Here is a 21,526-nt window from a genome sequence, read left to right on the forward strand (position 1 = left end):
AGAGCTGGTGAGAGGGCCCCAGACATGGCAGTGAAGCAAGCCCAGATAAATTCCTGTCAGGAGCAGCTGGTGATGGGACAAAAGACAAAGGCCAGGCAAAGGCCCACACCTCAGGCAAGCCCTTACAGGGCTTGTGGGAGCTCCCAGGTGAGGCTGGTCAAAGAGCCCATTAGTGCTCATCAGCGAGATCAGGCCTCACAAAGAGCTATTTGCTTTTAATTCTTTCCTCCAGTTTCCTCCTTCCGTTTCCTACCAGCTGCCATCCTAACAAGGTGAGCACAGGTTCACCTGTTCCTTCTGTGAATGGCATCTTGCTTACACATCTGTGAGTAACACTTGATAAACACTTAATAAAATGCTGAAAGCCTGCCTCACACTTAAGGGAAAACCAATTAAATGCTCTACTGCATGTGCTGAGTTCTCAAGTTGAACATTATTTTCTTAAACAGAGCTCCACCTCTCTGAATCCACCAATCAGCCCCTTTTTACATTCATATCTTTGGACTTGTATACATACAAGTCTCAAAACAAAATGCTGGTTCACTTGCACAGCCACACACCACAGAGGAAAATTTTGGATAGCACTGAAAAAAGAGGAAATTTTCTTCAGTGGAGATGGGATTTTATACTTACTTTTTCACTGCTCTAAAAGGTTTGTCCATAAATGTTGTGGATGCTTTTGGAAAGACTGATCAACATCTCCCCTGGGAGCTGAAATAAATGCAGAACAGTAACAGAAACTTCTGCATTTCAAAGGAGGTTCTTGAGATCAAGCTGGTTGCAGAGAAATATAACAGGGACTCTTTCCTTATTCTTTTAACTAGATAAATACAATGCTTTCAAGGTTAATTTCCCTCTTACTTACACTCTGTTTATTTGTCAGTCAAAGTTGCTCAGTTATTAACTGTTCATTTGCTATTCTGTAACATATTCTGATAATTCATTGTACAAGAAAGCATGCAGGGATTCTTCCTTCTCTGTTCGAATAAGGCATAAAAATTTATGCTAACCTCCACAAATCATGCTGAACTTGTCAGGAGTATTTGTTACATGACCTAAAAATATATCTACAAAATTTTCTGTTAGAAATGTTCTTCATTAGCTTTTTTCTTTGGTTTTTTTTTTCCTGTTTTATCAGCATGTACTGATATGGCATTTGTGATCCATACAGTTTACATTCCAGAGTTAATCAGGTCAAAATAAAATTAGTAGAAGTTGATCAGATGTTTTCATTGATTTATCAGTACTAATGACAACACAGTGGATGAAGAGTTTTAAAGAATGCCACATAATCATAAAGAAACAATCTTGCCCATCGTATTGAAAGTGGCACAGAAAATCCATTTAATGTTATCATCATGTTATTATAAACATCTTGAAAAGTAGATATTTAGCTACTGAATTTATCAATTGGAAAAATATAAATGAAGATAATGTTCTTAGCCTGTGAATGTGAAAACAGAATATTGGCTTTGTATCACTAAAACCAATAAATACTGCTGAAGTTGGACTAAAACCAAAATGTGACATAGTGGTTTTCAGGGACTTTTAAGAGCTTATTGACTGAAAAAAAAAAAAAAAAAAAAAAGCCTCTTCTAAAAGAAACTGGGTAATTTGCCACATATATCTCTTTAACTTTCAATTGGCTTTTTGGAAAATTAGGTCACTAAGTTACCATTATAAGAAGTATTACCATAATACTTTCCAACATTTTCATATATCTTAACCCCAATACTTGCATGCCTAAAGGTACATGCATAAATCATCAATTTCTTGATTTTCCATTCTATAATTTAATTGAAGCTCATATTGACCCCAGCACTTCTAAAAATACAGGCTATGTTTAATTAGAAGTCTGTATCTCAAAAAAAGATTAAAACAGGCACCCCAAACATGCCACACTGATTTCATTAAGATAATTAATTATTTTGTTTATTTAAAATATTTTAATAATTTTCCTTTGATTTTGCCGAAAGGAAAGGAAGTTTGGCACTTGTTGAACTAAAATTGTGCTATTCGTGTAAAGTCTGGCAATTTATGCATGCTTTATTTATGTGTATTCTTAATAATTTGGGGAGAGTCATGCATTATGAGAAGACAGAAAAGTCTAGCATAAATAAACATTGATTTAGATGACAGAAATAAGTGTTTTATAAAGAACAAAAGAAAAAAAAACCCCAAAAAATTAGAAACAGGAAAAAAATGGTAGAAGACACAGCTGTAATGACCTATTTTCATTATATATATATAGGTTTACATATATATATATAATTTATATTATTATTTTTATATATTATTCATATATATATTATTTATATATTATATATAAATAATAAATATTATTCATATTATTTATAATATATAATATGTATTATGTATATAAGTAAAATATAAAATTTATATTTTTATATATTATTATATATATAATTTATATTATATATACACATATATACATACATATATATTTTTGTGTGTGTATATATATATATATATAAATATATATATATATAAAATATGCTATTTGTATAAAGCACACACTTTGCAAGTGAAGTAATAACTGAACAATAATTGGTTTTGTAATATCTAAACCTCAGCTGTAGGTAACTGATCCATACTGGGAAGGAGACTGCAACTCTAAATCCGATTCCAGTTTCCACTGCCAATAAATCAGATCATTTACAAGCATTTAGGCCTCACATTTCTGTTTTACACATATACATAACCACATTCCAATTTTAGATCATTCAGTAGATCATTTGCAAATGAATTTAGGGGTGATAATGCAGCTCCATAAAACAAGCATTTACGCTAATTTAAATAACATTAAAATATTTTTATTCATCCCATTTGCCATAGTTTTTTGTTTTACAAATTTCCTCCGTGCATTTGCAGTCCTAAGATTAATAAAATTAATATTTTTTGAAAATTGCAGTGTCCCTGTAATTACCTTGCGTACAAATTTCACAAATTTCATTGCCTTCATTAAGCCTGTAGTCATATGTGGCTCAGAAGATTAGCAATTAAGTGGTTAATGGACTGTTTACTTTACTTTTCCAGGCTGCCTTCAAATTTTTTTTACCAACCCCTCATAGATTCTTCAAGCAGTTGTAGCCTTTGCACACTGGTATATCCCTTCTTCCCTGGCTGAAGGAATCACCTACATGGAGTTTCACAAAACTCCCAGTCTTATCCATCAGCACTGAATTGCACAGAAATTACTTTATTTCATTGAAAACCTTCCTTTCTGATTTAATATTGCTGCCTATAGTAACCAAAGCTGTGAATCTGTAAATCATATTGTGGCTATTAACAATTGATGAAGTGCAAGAACCCTTCTAATCCCTACAGAATTAAGATAAAAGGGTGTGTAGATTAAATTAATATTCAGTCTAGATTCCTAGCAGGCAGCCCACAAATTCTTAAGTTTACCAGCACTTTTGAGAAGGGGGTGTGTTTTGGGAAGCCAGAAACACATAAAAGAGCAAATTGTAAGTTTTTCTTGTGCTCTTCCCTCAAACCAGGGATCCAAAAGGATTGCATATCACTCCAGTAGGTCATATGACATAAGACTCAGAAAAAACAGGTTTCTACTTCACCCTCTGATGACCAAATCCAGACTTTCCCAACTCACTTTTTTGAAGACAACTAAATAAAAATCTCTCCAAAGCACAGAATGACATAAGACAAACACTGGTTTAGTTAAAGGAAATCTACCCATACATCCAACACCTTCAATCTGCTGATACAACCAAGAAGAGCAGGGGTCAGACAGGTCCTGCTCAGTGTGTGCATGCCAGAGATGGGGAGAAGAATGGGGCAGTGTGGCATTCACATTCTCTGGAAAAAATTCCTTCACCCAGGATTTCTCTCCTGGGAAGCTGAGAGATCTCAGAGAAAAGAAAACCAATTCTTATTTCATTTGCTTCTCCTGTGTTGTGTTCATGTGTGGAATGTGTTTGGGGATTGTTTCCCCACAGGTGATTGTTTCATTGGATTCTGCTGAGAGTTGTTTTCATTCTTTGGCCAATCGGGGCCAAGCTGTGTCAGGACTCTGGAAAGAGTCACAAATTTTCATTATCATCTTTTTAGTATTCAGTAAATATCTTTTCTGTATTCTTTAGTATAGTATAGTATTGTTTAATATAATATAGTATTATAAAGTAATAAATTAGCCTTCTGAGAACATGGAGTCAGGATCCTCATTCCTCCCTTCCCTGCAAATACAACAGGGCAAGACCTTTTGCTCACATACTGAGTATCCCACTATATACGATATATTTCTCTCTACATCTTCTCTGACAATGATTAGACACATAAAACATTCTAAGTGATTGAAAATCACTGCAAAATCATATTTTTTAGAGCTCTGGTTATCTATCAGTTAAGAATGCCCTGCCCAGATCACTGGCAGATCAATAAAGGATGCAAAGAGCCAAGCATTCTGAATGGTCTAAGTCTTTGCTTTTGTTTTGACAGTCAGGATCCAAAACTATTGAAGCTTTAGAATTTCATCAAATGCAGATTTTCAGCTTTGGTACACAGAAGGTTAACACTGCACCTCCTAGCCCTGGAGTGATATATGAAAATGCACAGTCAGTGATTTCAGGAAAACCCATCTAAGCCCTTCATGTATTTTTCACTTCACCAACCACTCTGGTGGTAGCCAGTAGATCTAATTTCATCAAGCCTGTGCTCTTGACAGCAGTCACATCAAATTAAAGAATCTTCCAGACTTAGCTGGCACCTTCATCTAAGCCTTTATATCAAATAATATGCCTGTTGCCTTCATCATGCAATCCTTAATTATGTGAAAATCAGCAGACTGCTGCTTGTGCCAGCAAAGAAAATGAGGAGAGAATGGTGTTCTTTCCAATGCACATGGCTGGACACCCTTCAGAGACATCTGATTTGATTGGCAGCAACAATATTCCATTGATGTTCTTTTTTATAGCTATAACTTAAGGCCCTTTTCCTAAAGAATTAGCTTATGCATGCACATATTAAAAACCTGCTTTTTTTCTTCTTGGTGACAGAGACGCTGCAAATTTTAGCTCTGGTTTTTAAGCAGATGATTCTTTGGTGGATAAGTATGATGTGCCCCAGGCTGGGTATATTTTGCTAAAAATAAAAGATTAGGAGGATGGGTGAAGATTGTTTACTACAGAAGAATGCTGTGCATAAATCTCATGGGAGACTCACAAAATCCCTCATCCAATCCCCAAACCAAGGTGATCTAATTTCCTGAAGTCAAATACAGACCCCAAAAGGGATCAAGGTCAACGCAGCAAATCAGGTGATCCATCAACAATCTAATTACATTCCATTGAGCCAGAAGAAAATCTAGAAGCATCACAGTCACCTCTGGATGCTGGAACGGTGTCCATCAATTGCTGGCCTCTGGGTTTTGTCATCACCTGACATCTCCACTGCTAAAGCCATCCCTAGGAATCTTCTAATTTCTATAACCTGACCATTCAGGCTGGATGCTAGTACCCAACAAACTGCTCCATGCCATATTCCAGCAGAAAGCATCATAAAAGGGATTTTGGGTTTTTTCTAACATCCTGCCCTTCATTACCCATGCAAAATATTTTAAAATAAGCTTCTTTGGAAACCACATTCTGATACTTGTCAAGCATTTTAGGAAAGCTGGCTAGAGAGAATGTCTGAGGACTCTTGTCTGCCTTAGTTATAAAAGAAGCAAACCCCAGTAACTTCACCAATAAGAAAGGATAATATTTAAATATTTTTTAAAATGGGAAAAAAAACCAACTTTGCATAGACCAATTAACAGATGTAGACAGATTTTCTACATCAAATATTTAATAGATCCTGGTTTTTTTTAGTTACCTGATATCTCAGTTGGACGGGGATCTGTTATATGTGCTCACAATATGCTATCAATTACCAAAAAAAAGTAATCAAATTCAATATGCTATTAATTACAAAACAAAGGTAATCAAATTCATGCATAACAAATATGCTTTTCAAATGTGTATTGCTAATGGCTCAGCACAACTGCTCTTTTCACTGATGGCCACTGGTGCACTGAGGACAGCTGAAAAAGCAAATGAGAAAACTACACTGGAAAAACAAAAAGAAACTACTATAAGGATTATCTGTTTCTCACAGTCTTGTGACTTTTCAGGGGGAGAGAAGCACACAGTGTTATTGGCAAGAAATTAATATTAAAATATAAAATAAAAGGTACTTTATGTCAAAGTCTCAGGGATGTAAAGTACTGTGAGTGTGAACTGTAAAAAGCATTCAATTGTTGCAACTGTATTGAACTGTACACTGTGCATTTCTTTTTGTTTATTGCCTTACGCCACAAATATTCCAAATCTCAGCCACATGCAGGAAAATCTATTTGTGCTGCAATCTAAATGGACTAATAAAAAACAACATTCAACCATTTGGAACTGAAATATTCATGAGATACTCAGGGAACAATGAAAGCCAAGTGCTTCAGCTATCCTCAAGGAGCAAGAGTCAAGAACACACAGGAGGAACCAGAAAGTGTCCTACTGTGCCTTCAAACTTTGCTCTTTCTTTTTCCTCTGCCTTTTACTCTTCCTATTTCAAATCAAGCAACCTCATTCCCATTTAGTAGACACCACTCCTGCCTACCCAGGTGGCTCACATCCATTTATTTAAATTTTAGCCTGTGTTAAATCACTATGAAAGCAAAATAGGAGACTGCTCTGCCTACCTGAGTGAATTCCCCTTGCCACAGTACAGTCCTACAGCCAGAGCATGTATTTGAGTATGTGCATTTTCACCTGAGTCCAAATAAATAATGACATTGTTAATAAAAAATACTGAAAATATTAATTTTAAAATCTTCCTAAAATTGAATCCCTAATCTCAGGAAAAACTGCAGACCTCTTGCTTGTTATTAAATGATACAGCTGCTGAGAGCTAGCTCTAGCTCAAGATGCTTGAGACATTTGTATCAGATGACCATTTCCAACTTCAATGAAACATGGGACCCAAATAAGAAAAGCGGTTTCTTAATTAAAATTGCAAGCAGCAAAACTAAATTCTCTGACACTGTTATTTAGAAATCTGGGTCAGTGCTGTTCTTGCCAGGAATTTAATGGAAAATATTAACCTAATTAAAAAACACACCTCTAAACCCAAGTTTGACTTTGAATTGTTTAAATCCTTGCCCACTAAAAGATATTTCAATAAGAAGAATTTTGATAAAAAAGATCGGATATGAATTCTCTTCAAGTCACTGTTCTTTTTCTGAATAACAAAAAATAAATAGTCTTGAGATGAAAATACTATGCAAGTTTTTCTCTAGGAAACTAATTTTTCCATTGACTTGTTAAACGACAATTTTTGACACGTTCTTTAACGCTGATGACCATTTTTTGCCAGTGTAAAATATCTCTTTCCAATTTCCTACAGCTTTCAAACCTTAAGTGATCTTCACATTGTGTGTCCTGTTGAGAGAAGTCCCACGGGTGGAAGATACAAATTCTAATAGAGGATTCAGAAACTGAAGAACTAAACAGTAGCTTCCCTAGATTTATGTACAACTTACTTTTGTATCAAGCTGTCCAGTGCTAACAGCAGCAAACACAGGATCTTAAGGCTTTTCAATCAATGAAGCTCCAGTAAATTCATTTGTTTGATCCAGTTCACAAACCCTCCATTTGCACAGCCTTGATCATGAGCTCTTAAACATCTTTAGGGGCCATCCAAATTTCCAGATTACAAGCTTTAGGATAGTTTGTGGCTGGTGCATTGTTCCACCCTGGCTCTAGATTTATACTGTGTATTTTCTGAAATACTGTGTATTTTTATTCCTCTGGGATACCAAGTGCCATGAGAATGTGGCATCCTCTCCACTGAATTTTGGTTTCAAAGTTCAGCATGCAATACGTTTTGTTCTCACTCTCACAAGTGTTTGAGGAATGATAGGAGAGAAAAATGATCATCTGTTTATCTTTTACTCATAAAAAACTTTTATGTATGTGTAGCGCTTTCATTAACATAAACACTAGCAAGAGTTTGCTTTTGCTTTTTAGCGAAACATTTACTTGAAAATAGTTTAAAGATGAAGAGGACTTCAAGTTGTTATATAGCAACAAAAGCCAAAGAACAATGTAAACAAGTTTTTGTGTTTTCTGAAGGCATTGTATGCAACAGGAAAACAATATATATTGTTTCATCTTTTTAAATCCACCATTAGCTTTGTCTATTGAAATTATTAATCTGCATTCCCGTTTGATTCCAAATGTGACAAATAATTATGGTTTTTTCCATGCCTGCTAACTGAATTCTGAATCCAGCTCCAGTAAGTCTCCTCAGCTTTTTGGTTACTATTAGCAAACACAAGTATTCATATTAGAATTTTTATCTAAGGTACGGCATAATTGAAAGAAGACATATAGTTTAAGTGTGAACTAAAAAAACCCCTTTAATTTATTTGAACTATGTAGAAACTGACAAAAGAGAATTTATTTATAAAAGCAGTGTAAGAATGAACAAATAAATGAGAGAAAATTAAACTAAAATATAGTACTATACTTTCAAAAGCTCTCATAATAATGCTTATCATCCTTTAAAATCTCAAACGATAAATTTCTGCTCTTCAATACCATTTTTTTATTTCATTATTTTGGTTGAAGAGCTGCTCAAAGCACTGGATCTCAATGCATAAACCTCTTGCTATGAAAAAATTAATGACCAATTATTTTCTTAATCTCCCCTTTGAAGAACTGCCAGCCAGCAGTAGTTAGATTAAGCATTTATCTATTGAGTTATTGGAGCTTTAGGTTTGAATCTGTATTATAGATGATACCTAATGTATCTTTTTGGTATTTTCCTAAAGAGAAAGCCTCTTCTTCACAACGCGTGTGGAATAGCAAAACACCTGTTCTGCATGGAAGAAAACCTGCTTTTTTCTGCCTCATAATGGCAAATCAATTAAACCTTGATTAATGTTTGGCTCAGTGTCACATAAATTTGTCTAAGAGCTGATGCTACACAAGTTAGGATGGCTGGATGCCAACTCTCTTAAAACACTGCACTCGGTGCATCCCTTTTGGAGCACAGGTTTGCTTCCTCTAGCTGCCAAAAATTGCTAACTTGAAGAATGAAGTCCTAGAAATACCCATCCTGTGTCTTTTATTTGTTATCAAACATAGCTAAAAATCCAACCAGAAATGTGATCACAGCACAAATTGCAAGCTTCAATAATATACTTTAGAGTTTACATTCTATTTGCTATTCCTTTTGTTTGTGTGTAGCACAAAGAACACTAAACAAACTGGAAGATTGATAAAGCTGTCAGATTCTTTCAAAATAAGAATTCTTGGTACATCTCAAATACTTTGATTAAAAATTCCATAAGTTTGAGTCATTCAGATCGATTGTCTGACTTAAGTCATCTCTACAAGCAATCTGTCTTCATACTCAGGCAAACAATGGCTAATGCTGTGCTGAGCTTCCTTTCAAGAAAGGAATAAACTGACTTCTGAGTATTTGACAATGCCAACCAGAAAGGGTGTAATCATATAAAAATGTGGTTCTAAATAATTTGCATGAGTGCCAGACACACAGGGGCAGACAGTGTTGCAAGAAATGCAGAATAAAGACAATAAAGTACAGTACACAACAAATGACACGCCAAGAATTCAAATGTCCTCTTGATAATAATGTGATAAGTAATCCTTCTTAACATGGACAAAGTATGTACTACATCTTTAAATGTACACCTTCCAGATTCTGATCACAAGAAATGTGGAGAAGAATCTCATATTCAACTGACCATGGCTCCAGCAATATGTCCAAAAGTTCACTGATGTAGAAAAAGCATTTCTATAATTATGAAGTCATTAAAAAGCAGCTAAAAATAGCAAGAAATAAATACACAGGCAATTTGTGATGAAAAAACCAACCCAAACTAATTGACAAGGAGTCATTAGTATCACTTTTGATGTGTTAAATCAATATTGATTGCACAGTTTAACAATACCCATTGTGGCCAATAGCTCCGCCCTGTGCTCTATGGAAATAATGAAGCTCAGTATTTAAAGCATTTAATTTTGTGTATTATTCAGTATTTATGGTAAAGCCATCTGTTTCACCTCTATCATTTAGCACTGGGCAAGATCAACCCGCAGACAAACGCAGACTGTAATTAAAATGACAAGTCAAGCTTACACTTGCACAATGGCAGGTATCTGCAAAGTGACCAGATTTCTCAATTATTTCAGATTACTTTTCTCATAATGTCCAAGAATTTTCATCAGTGTCCACATTTCGATTCTAATTAGATATGCAGCAGGCAATTAGACATTTATTTCAAATGCTGTTAGAATTGTTTGCTGGCTCTCTCTTCTCAAGAAGCCAAAGTAGCTGACAATGGCTAATGACTACATATTTCATGTGAAAAAGGATATGCAGACATAATTACTGCTGCAATCTCATCAGAGCAGCCAAGTCTAATTAAGTGTCAAACTAGAGTTACAGAAGGGTTGTGAAACTTTCCCTCAAAAATGACAACTCAGCTGTGGTGGCACACAGACAAGAAAACAACCTCAAGAGCAAGAGAAACGTGAATTTTATGTAGGTTTGTGAGTAATGTTATGGAAAAGACCCTGTTCTTTCACATTATTCATAATATATTATTGACATTACAACAAAATTGCAATATTCAACCTGTAGCCAAGAAAGAAAATGCATTGTAATACTTCCCTTTCATCAAGTCCTTAAAGATGTTAATAACTTTTTAAATTGTTCCTCTCTCCAAATCAAACATAGGAGGCTCTCATAATCTTATCTCTCTTCCACTTCTAATTATTTACATTTTTAATTACTAGTATATCCTATTAATGAGCATGTTAATTATTATTAAATTGATCCTTAAAACATGAGTATTCTGCATTCTGTTTGTAGGCACCACCAAACCATGTAAAAGACAGTTAGTGTGTCAGATGTTCAGAAACAAAGATTGGAAAGAAATAATATTATTGACCTATCAACCTGCAAGTTTTCAAACAGCTTTCCTCATTCTATGTTGCTCTCAGACAGAGCTCCAAATTTCACACAGAAATCTCGACAGAGTTAAAACATCTGTTTTTACCTAGCCTTAGTGTGTGCTATGTAAAGTCTGGTTCTCAAGAACAGAAGATGTAAAGATGACATATTTTAAATTCTGTTTATCATCCTGCACATATACAGAAATATTCCTCATAATTTCTTTTTTAATGCAGCAAAGATTTTACCTCATTTGAAAAACGTCCCCTAGAAATAAAAGGAAGTCACTGTGGTTCCATCACCTCCCATTATTTCTAGAAGTGGCTGCCCATCTCAAGTTGATGGATTAGATGGATTCTTCTTTTCCTTCTTCCACAGAGCTGTCCTTTTCACGATATTTGTATTGAATAATACTGATTCTTTTTAAATTTAAAAATTTAATTGTGTTTCAAGTCAATTCTTGCTATACTACTTATCATGTAGAGCAACCCAGCTATGGTAATGCTTGCTCTGGTAACAATACAGAATTTGCTCAGATTTTACTATTAGGAGACACTAAACTCTTCATGTGTGGCATGCTAATCTTGTTCTAATCCTTCATCCATCTCTTTTGAACCTTCCTCCTTTCCTCACCCTCAATAAGCTGACAATCTCATACCATTGCAAATCATTACAGATCCCAGCACTGTTCAGTATGTATTTTATCTTGCTCAAGGAATCCTCCTCATAATATGAATATGTACATGGAATATCTTAAACTGATTGGCAGCCAGTCGCCTTTTTCTCAGTCAAGACAGCTGTTTAGTATTTTAATATCTTCTGTTAAAAATGCAAGAAAGAACACAGAATTTTAATGCTGCCTCTAGCCCAATCACAACTCTGATTTTCCTTCCTATTCCCAAGCAATGGTGTCTATGCTGTGCTCTAATCAAACACCATTCAGCCAAGGGGATGAAATATCAGGTATTATTTATTATTTTATAGAATAATACATATTTTATTATTTATTTATAGATCTTTAGGTAAGCCTGACATTTGATCCCCTAGGCTGAAATGGTGTCGATTTTACTATTGGTGCCATTCATTTAATTTAATAATCGCTCACATGAGTAGACTAAATTCTAGCAGCCCTGAAGAATATGAGAACATGCTCATGCTCACATATGAGAACAGAACTTGTCTGTAAAAATTGCAGAACTGCAGCAAAAAAATTACTGTCTAAATGTTTATTTTTTTTTTATTTTGAGACTTTTGTCTCAATGGAGTTTTGTCCATTCAAGCAAGCTTAAAATGCTGGTCACAGTAATACTGTGAAATACCACTGTGAAATAAAAATAAATTGGAATTAATATAAGCTATTGAAGTGAAATTCATATTTCAAAGGAATTTTCTTTGAGGATGAGAAGTAAATTTTCAGAATTTTCCAGTAGTTTTAAAAACTCTGGTGATCTAAAAAAATAAAATATCCCAAGTAGCTATATGTCTCTATTATCATAAAATAAATCTATAAATTTTCTATAATGTTTATATAATATCATTTTCAGAGTCACACAGGTAAGGGATGAAATTCACTTGCAGAAGGGGCTTCTAAAAGGACCTTAAAAAAAACAGAGGATTAATGTTCCTCATTGACTCTGTATATGACAAATTACTTAAAATATATTGCTGTAAAACTCTTGCTAGAGTGAAATTTCAATACTGTCAAATCTTTATAACTGTTCCTTATATTTGGTGCAACACTCTTAAATATCACAGATAATTAGGAAGAATAAAATCCAAAACCATTAAGACCTTTTCCCCATTATAGAGGGTACCATTAGAGGTGAACCTCCAGTTATAAATTCATATTTTAGAGGTTTTAAGTAAAAAAAAAAAAAAAAAAAAAAAAACCACAAAAACAAAACTCAGATATAGCTGCTATTGCAAATATCAAAAGTCATCTCTATAAGGATCCTATTTTGAGCAATGCACATTGGAATTAAGTTAAATATTAACACACTGCTAATCTCCCAGAGTCAAAATTATTGTCTGTAATACTTTTTAAGCAATGCAGAATTGTTAAGCATAAGAATTAACTAAACTGCAGCTAGAAGATGGCCCTTTCAGATAATGTTAAAGCATGAAAAGCTACAAGAAAAAATAGGAAAGATATACTGAATGTAAACACTTTGTACCACATGGTCGGCAGAAATTCATTACATCTTTAAAAAGCAAAAAAGTTTAATATGAGAAGCAGACAGCCTCGAAGAGACTGCCTTCCTCTTATGTTTTCATCACTGGTTTTCCATCCACATTTTTTAAGATCTAGGAACCCCTTATTTACAAAATCCATTCACTCTTTTTTAAAAAGAATGTACTTTTTTAAAACAAATTTAGGTTCTTACTATGGCTGTCAAATACTGTCAGACAAATTTCCCTCACAAAGAACCAGAGAGGCCTGGGCTGTACAAATTTTAATCACAAATTTAAAATCCACCTTGTCCTTATCATCTACTTACAGCAGACAAATATCCCAATACAAAAGAGATTAAGAAATCTGGGGGCTTGTGAGGGCATCAATAATACAATGTGCATTTTAGAAAATTCAACAACTATTCAGGGCCTCTGCAAATGTATTAAAAGTTTTGCCCCACTAATACGCTACATTAAATGATAAAGTTTTCATCTTACTTCATACACAGTCTTTCACCTGTAGAGAAATTTCTCCAAGTCCATAATCAATAAACAAAAATTTACTTTAATAAATTTATTCTTAGGGTTCTGAGATAGAATTCCATTTGGAGTCTCTTTCACAGAGAGGATTGCTTAATTTTTATCCCACCTGAATACAGAGAAAGGCAACTATTCATCAAGGAAGGAATACCAGTGTCACTGATTTTATTACAAAGAGAATTAAAATAGATCAAAGCCTATCCTACTAATAAAAACCAGGTTAACTGGATGTATTTTATCATCTTGAAAAGGCTGGGGTTTGCCAATTTCATCAAGTTATGGCCAGGTGCAAGAAACTATATAAATCCAAAATATCTTGATTTAAAAAAAAATAGAAAACAGCAAAAAAAAAAAAAAAAAAAATCTGAAGTATCTGCTTGTCTGGTGGCATTCTAACTGAGTAAGAAATGTATACATCTGAGAGGTCTGGGATCAGAAGAATAAGGGGGTTTAAAGGGAATTATTAAAATTGGTAACATTTATATTACTGTGAGGAAACATAGCTCAAAACTTTGAAAGCATTTCAGGATTTGGTGAAAACCAGAGGCTGAAATAGAGCAATACATTCCCTTCTGTCACTCGGTGCCTCTCCAATTACCAAGCTTCAATCCACTTCTCAGAGGAGTAAGAGACATGAAAGACAGCTTTGTGAATGACTGATTAACATGGAAAAGATCATTTCTCCAAGATTATATTGTATTCCTAACAAGACCAAAAGTGTGCACTAAATTATTATTATGATAATTAACTTTGGCAGACTTTGTCTTATTGTTAAAAAGCAGTAATAAGGGACCATAAGAGGCAGAATAATTACACTTAACTGCTGTAATTAGTAAGTTAATTCTCAGGTAAAAATGATTCATAACATAGGAATTATGCAACTGCTGCCATTTAAATTCTTACTGCAATGCCTTCTTATAATGTAAATCAAGCACTGTTAGCATTTCTGAATTTTTTCTCTTACTTCAATAAGGCAAGAGAAAAAAATTGGTTCAGGAAGAAGAAAATTTGATTTCTACATCAATGGACTGGAATGTTGAAACTGAATATCCAAATATGCATCTATACTCTAAATGAGGAAAAAGGAGGGAGAAGAGAGCAGAGTTTAATATTTGTACACTCAACATTTGTGATATTAGTTTGTTCTTTTTCCACTAGGTACAATTCCAAAATCTTTCTTTACCTGCATTAGTTTTGGATTTCACAGCAGGATAAAAAAAAAATATTCACAGAGATTTAATCTTCTGTTCTGTTTGTAGAGAACTTGTGCCAAAATTTGTGATTTCATATAATTTAAAGTGAATTTCTTTAATTGCCTTTCAGATCTATTTTTCTGGTGACCTATGCTGCTGTTTCTGGGTGATCATCAGAAAACAACAAAAAGAAATCAGTGATTTCAGTCCTGTTTTATAATAAATGGTTCATCACAGTAATAAAAATATATTTAGTGTAAAACAATTCCTAGACTACTTGCATTTTACTACCAATACTCCTAAATGACTCGTAAATGAAAGGACATAGAGCTCAGAGCCCCATCCAACCGGGCCTTGAACACTTCCAGTGATACTCTGATTTAGTTTAGGTACAGAATTTAATTCATGGGGAAAAAAAAACCAAAAAATAAAAGATGGTGCATTACTTTCCTGGAACATTCTGTGTGTGTGTAAACCATAAGACAATATTCATCTGTATTCACTCAGGCATTCTTAGCTTACTGTTCTCATTATAACATCAGCACTTAATTAAAACATGTTTCATCTCAGACCACATATGCACAGGTTTGCTAAAAACTTGCATTACTGGGCACCAGCCATACAGAGAAGAAAAAGACAATATTGTGCAGATACAGGACAAAAAAGCTTGATTATCAAAGAAGGATTTGAGTTGTGTCTTCTGCTCCTCTGCCTCAGCTGAAAGGCCAGTTTTGTCAATGGCCTGATGTTCCCTTTTCTAATATTTGTAATCGATTTTGTCAATGGCCTGATGTTCCCTTTTCTAATATTTATCATCAGTCTCTGGTGTTCTACAATCCATTTGTGTTATTTTTATAACTGAACTCTCCAGTTCAGCCTCTGACTCTTCAAGAACAAAATCTCAACATGTACACCAGGAGATGAATAGTTCATTCACTTCTTATTTACAGACCAGACAGGGAGATTCCACATTAATGTCTCAGGACTCCCTTTGTCTTTAAAAGGAACTGCTAAATTCTGTGTTCAATCCTACAAAAAGCCAGCTTCCAGATCTTGGTGGTCCTACCTGAACCTATCACTGATAAGCAGCATTACTGATATGATAATTCCTTTTATTTAAACTGATTTTTTTACCTCATTAAACACCCTTAAGAATCAATAAATACTTTGAGAGATAAAATAACCCAACTGCTACATGATAAATGAAGCAGGTTCTTATAAAGATGATAAAAGTTTAAAAGCCATAAAGGGTTCTCTACAGGTGCTAATTTTACTACTTGAACGAAATTAATAAGACTCTCCATAAAACAGCAGGACATCCTTAGATTACATGAGTAATCAGCAAGAAAATTTATTGTGGATTCATGAAGCACTAAGTGTTTGTGTAATGTATGCAAAAGTGGTACTTTATTCTCTGCAGTGAACAATTCTGAGTCCTTATAATAGAAAAATATTTAATAGCTTGAAAACTCTCGAGGCATAGTTTTAAAAAGTTGTTCAACTGTGATTAATTCAACTCATGACAAACTAGTAATGAAAGGCCTGCCTTGTTTTATTATTCAGTAGGAACCACTGTTAAAAGAACTACTTAAGTTTAAACAATGGATACAGAGACAGCTGAAAATCCAACCTGATATCTAGGAATGAAAGAGTTGTGAGAGTGAGACTCACCAAGTGGGGAGCGCATTAATCTGAAAGCTAAACTAACTCTTCACCTTGGCTGCTGTATGGATAATGCATTTATTTGCATGACTACTTGTTCCTGCAAACTTCATGTTCTGTGAACAATTTCAGATGAAGTTCCAGAAGTAGTCCCACAGAGGAAATTCTGTCACATTTGTGCTGTCAAATTGTCAGTAAATTATGCCCTCCAAGGAAGCATATAGCCGAGCTTTAATAATTTTTTCCAAAAATCTTTTATTACAATGTACCACAGAATCATGAGTTAATGTTCAATACTTTACATTTAATATTTATTGATTGCTGTAATTAATTGCTTTTGGTTTGTAGCTTGGGGCTTAATTAAGTGGACCAAAAGTGTCAATACACTGAGGCTGCTCAACTGACTGACAAATGAAACTAAATAATGCTTTACCATGACCAGTTATTAATGTTCCATCAATGGAACAAGCAAGGGGAATGCATGGGTCAGGGAAGTAATAATAATAATAAAATCCAGAGCCTTTAATGTTTAGATTAGCTGCTCAGCACAGATTAACAGTAGCTCAAATGACTGCGTTTGAGGACCTCAAATTAATTCTTGTTGCATTATGTGTTATGTGAAATGAGATTACTGATAACAAGTACATCTTAAGGACACCCCATGGCCTGAACAGAGGTGAGCAACCTCTGCCCAGCTTTAGAGCTGGTTGAAAGGCACATGGCCGGGTCAGTACACTGATAAAACAAAATAAACACAATGGTATAGACAATGCTGGAGTGTTTAATAAATAATCTGTGCCATATTCCAGAGGTTTATAGTTTGGGCAATGGAAACATAGGGTGTGGATACATCCATTGACTGCCCAAGAGAGGGGTTTTATATCAGGTAATTTGGGGACTGATCTACACTGTGACCTTTGTAACTACTCACCCCTTTACAGAACTTAACACAATAATCTAAACAGGTTTCTCTCTGCACTTACCAAGTAGAAAATTAAAAAAAAATAGGAAAAATATGCATTTTTAGAACTGTTTCCTCAGGAATATTATGTTAAAGCTTATGCAAAGGAAGATGCTGTGTTTGTTGAGGTCAATTGGTACATCTTCTTTGATAACAACATAGCTTTGGGGAAGTGAGAAAACCTAGTCCAGAATATGAATTAAAATCCAGTTTTTCTGCTTAAAATACAAGTTGCACATTAACAGATGTTATCAATTCTGACTCAGTAACATCTTATATCTGTTCTATGCAGGTTTTTCTGGCCATCATTTAAAAGTCTGGACACATATTGCTTCTAAGATCTAATTGGTTAACTTATTCTAAACCACAGATGTTCACAAATTGTTCATCATCAACTAAAATTCTTATAGTGAAACTTAATTTATCAGTATTGTAGGGAACTCAGAACTTTCCAAATCCAAGGACTACTGGTTTTGGTGACTCTTCTTTCCAAATCCATGCTCCTCTCCAAATTCCATGCTAAATATCTCCTTTCAAAATTGCTTTGGGCTTTTCTGTCCTCCCTCTACACACCCACAAACATGCATGTATATGTGTGCTTATACATGTATAAATATGTATATTTGTGTATTATGTATATTATGTGTATAAATTACAATATATTATATTAGTATAATATATAATTATATTATATATTATTATCTATTATGTATTTATGTATAAATATGTATATTTATATATTACAAATATGTGTATATTTATAGATTTATATGTGTGTTTACACATGTATAGGTTTTTATGGGTCTTATCTGATGCAGAACTCCTGCAATGCCTTCAGCTATTTTCTCCCTGTGGGGGCAAATCAGCCTCACTAACACTTCAGTTTACTGTTTAAGGACAAATAATAATCTTGTGTTCATGGCAAATAAGAGCAGACCATCTTTAATAATAAAGCACCAGGCTTGCATTGTATAACACCTACAAAAAATGGGTTACAGAGAAAGATAAGGTTTAATAATTTGTGAAGCACTTGTATTTTGGAGGAATATTTATGGTTTTCATATTCCCTGCAAATACAAATACAAGACATGAATCATGCCCTTTAACATATTTATCTGAGTTTTCTGGGACTAGATCAGGTGGAACATTTCATCAGAATCATTGAAATCATGCAAACAAACATGAGCATCTGCATTTTAAATATTAACGGCTAAAGCACCATGAAAACCTCAGTGCTGGCAGCTTTGCTCTGGCTCCTCTGGCAAAGCGTGGGCTCATACTCTTTACCTTAAAGGCATTCTGCACAAGAGATGAATGTGAAATTTAGCTTCCATAGCTGACACACATACAGCAAAAAGCCTTTAAATGAAATCATTAAATTCAATCCTGATAAAGAATGCAGTAATTCCTATGCTACATTATTTATATAGGATTTAAAGAGACTATTCAGTAGATCCAAATTCAAATAATTGATATCCACCCTTCATCTTTGAATCCTAATAATGTTATTTCCACATCTCTGGAAGTGACTTTACCTAAAAACGTGTGCAGGAACTTTTCATTCTGATCGGGTGATTCCATCCTTTAGTGGCCTGTCTTTATAATTTAGCTTGTTTGGTCATGGATGGATGGATGGATGGATGGATGGATGGATGGATGGAAGGAAGGAAGGAAGGAAGGAAGGGCGGAAGGAAGGAAGGGCGGAAGGAAGGGCGGAAGGGCGGAAGGGCGGAAGGGCGGAAGGGCGGAAGGAAGGAAGGAAGGAAGGAAGGAAGGAAGGAAGGAAGGAAGGAAGGAAGGACCACAGGCCTTTCCATAATAAATTATCCCATTTAATGCCAAATTCTAAAATATTTATGTAAAAGGAAGGCATGGCCACCTGTCTGCATTTTTCAGCTTTATTGGCTACTCTCAAGCTTTCAGCAATTCCTACACTGGGCAATGTGGAACCAGTGCAAGGATCCCAGTGCTTGAGTTCAGTCAGACCAGTAAATCTGGAAATGATATGCATACAGTGGTCTATCCAAAGCACTCACTCTGAAAAAATGCCTGGGATGATGAGAGAAAGAGACTGCCAAATATTATGCACAGTGCCTCTGAGGAAGATAAAGACTTTAAAAGCAGCAATAACCCCAAAAGTATGCAGACAAAATCTGGATGGTCACATAAAGTAAGATCTGGAACAGAATTTATAGCTTGGCAGAGTTGCAACTTCAGTTTCCTCCTTTCTGCAGATAACAATATATTCCTTCTATCATATCATTCCCTGCACTTGTCTAAGTGATGTGGTCAAATTAAAAACAGCACAAGCCCTGAAGAAAAGAAAACAGGCCTAAGGACTGAGGATTTTATAAGCAGCCCAAGATTCCAGCCTCCAAAATCCCCAAGGCGGCTTAGAAAATCTCACCCTAAATGTTTAGCTGAGTTCCTATCTGCTTTCCTTTCAAACTGCAAATCCCAGTTGTTCTCACCATTTCCTAGTGCTTATCCATGAAACATAAGCTGGGGTTAGGATGAAACCTTTGCCCTGCATTTTCTCCATGGATACAAACTGGCTGTCAATACATCTCAGCACTGCTCCTGTTCCCCTCACATTTCATTTACCAGCATCTCCAGGATTTAGGAAGCTTCAGAAATCATTTTTCTTAAGGATTTCCAGCAATGTAAAAATCCACTGTTGCTCGATAGCAAGTTTTTAATATGATGCAAAAGGATGTGAGGTGGTTGCAAACACCAAGAGCTGTGGGAAGGGAAGTAGGCTTTCTAGATAAAAGTACTTAAGATTAATTTAACATGCAGAGGATTTCCCAATTAAAACTTTCACATTAGCACTGCATTTTAAACAGTTAATCTCCTAACGAGACATCCCCAACAATAAGAAGTGAATTGCAGGACCGAGTAAGGCCCCGAGGCCTGCATCTGGAAAAGGCTGTGCTTTGTAAACGTTGGATTTATGCTGCTGCTACAAATTCTGCAACCAAAGAGCTCCACTGCCACCTACTGCCAAGATGTCTTCTCCCACCAGAAATCACCACTAAAAGTGAGAAATCCTCTCTGCTTCTGCACAACGTGCTAACCAAAAAAAATCAGGCAACTCAATTATTCACGCGCACAAATTTTACACTTTTTGTAAAGCTCAAATTTTACACTTTTTGTAAAGCTCTAGGAAAGGCAGATTGTATATTTTTCTGTGCCTTTTCTTCATAATATGGTAAAAGCTGAACAATGTGGGAGAATCTTCGCCAAAGACTGGTTTTCCCTCTTTTTTCCCAGATGTCAGCTTTGAATCCTGGCTGACCTGCAGGTCACCCCTCATTTTCTGCTAGATGCTTTGTTTTGCACATTCAGATTTTTGATAAGGATCCTCAAAGAATAAGCAGAATAAAAATAATATATGCATACAACTTTCATTATCAGCTTAAAAATGCAATTCTGCACCCTAAAGGTTTTACAACCGGGCTTCTTTGGTTTTTATTCTCAGTGATGGTTAGGAAAGAAACAAACACATTCAAGAGCTGGAAAATATTCCTGGTATGTAATCTATAGACAATTATAGACAATCCATAGACAATTATAGAAAATATAATTGACTTTTTCCCTTCCCTGAGGGCCCAAGACAAAACCTCTGTGATATGCCTGGATGTGAAAGAGCTCTGCACAGATCTCACAGCACCACTGTGGAGACACTGCCTTAATTGAAAATGAAGTTTTTCTGTGCTTGCCTTTTGGGGTCTTTTTTGACAGCTAAAATGTAAATCAATTAACATTTCCAGAAGAGCTACTCTCATGCATTGTAGACAAAGTCACTAACGATTGCTGGTGAAATAAATTTTTTGGAAGTAGAAGAAGACAAAGGGAATTAATATTTCACAGCACAGTGAAAGATGCTTAACAAATAGTGAAGCAGGGAAGAGAGAACATCAGGATTAATGAATGTCAGTTGCATTCTCTGTAAATTCAAGCCAAATTGAACAGCCAAGGATCTAGGATTTGAGATACAGTA

The 21,526-nt window shown here is 35.0% G+C and overlaps 1 long non-coding RNA gene across 1 annotated transcript in view; it reads right to left on the reverse strand.

Annotated features, from left to right (window-relative positions):
* Window positions 1–21,526, reverse strand: part of LOC102062417 (uncharacterized) — an 85,807-nt gene that overhangs the window by 13,704 nt on the left and 50,577 nt on the right. Inside the window, exon 4 of the long non-coding RNA XR_012580299.1 lies at window positions 634–711. This is a non-coding gene — a long non-coding RNA (uncharacterized LOC102062417). The remainder of the gene's footprint in view (window positions 1–633; window positions 712–21,526) is intronic.

The sequence above is a fragment of the Zonotrichia albicollis genome, chromosome 5 (assembly GCF_047830755.1).
Source record: "Zonotrichia albicollis isolate bZonAlb1 chromosome 5, bZonAlb1.hap1, whole genome shotgun sequence".
In the NCBI taxonomy this organism is placed as follows: domain Eukaryota; kingdom Metazoa; phylum Chordata; class Aves; order Passeriformes; family Passerellidae; genus Zonotrichia; species Zonotrichia albicollis.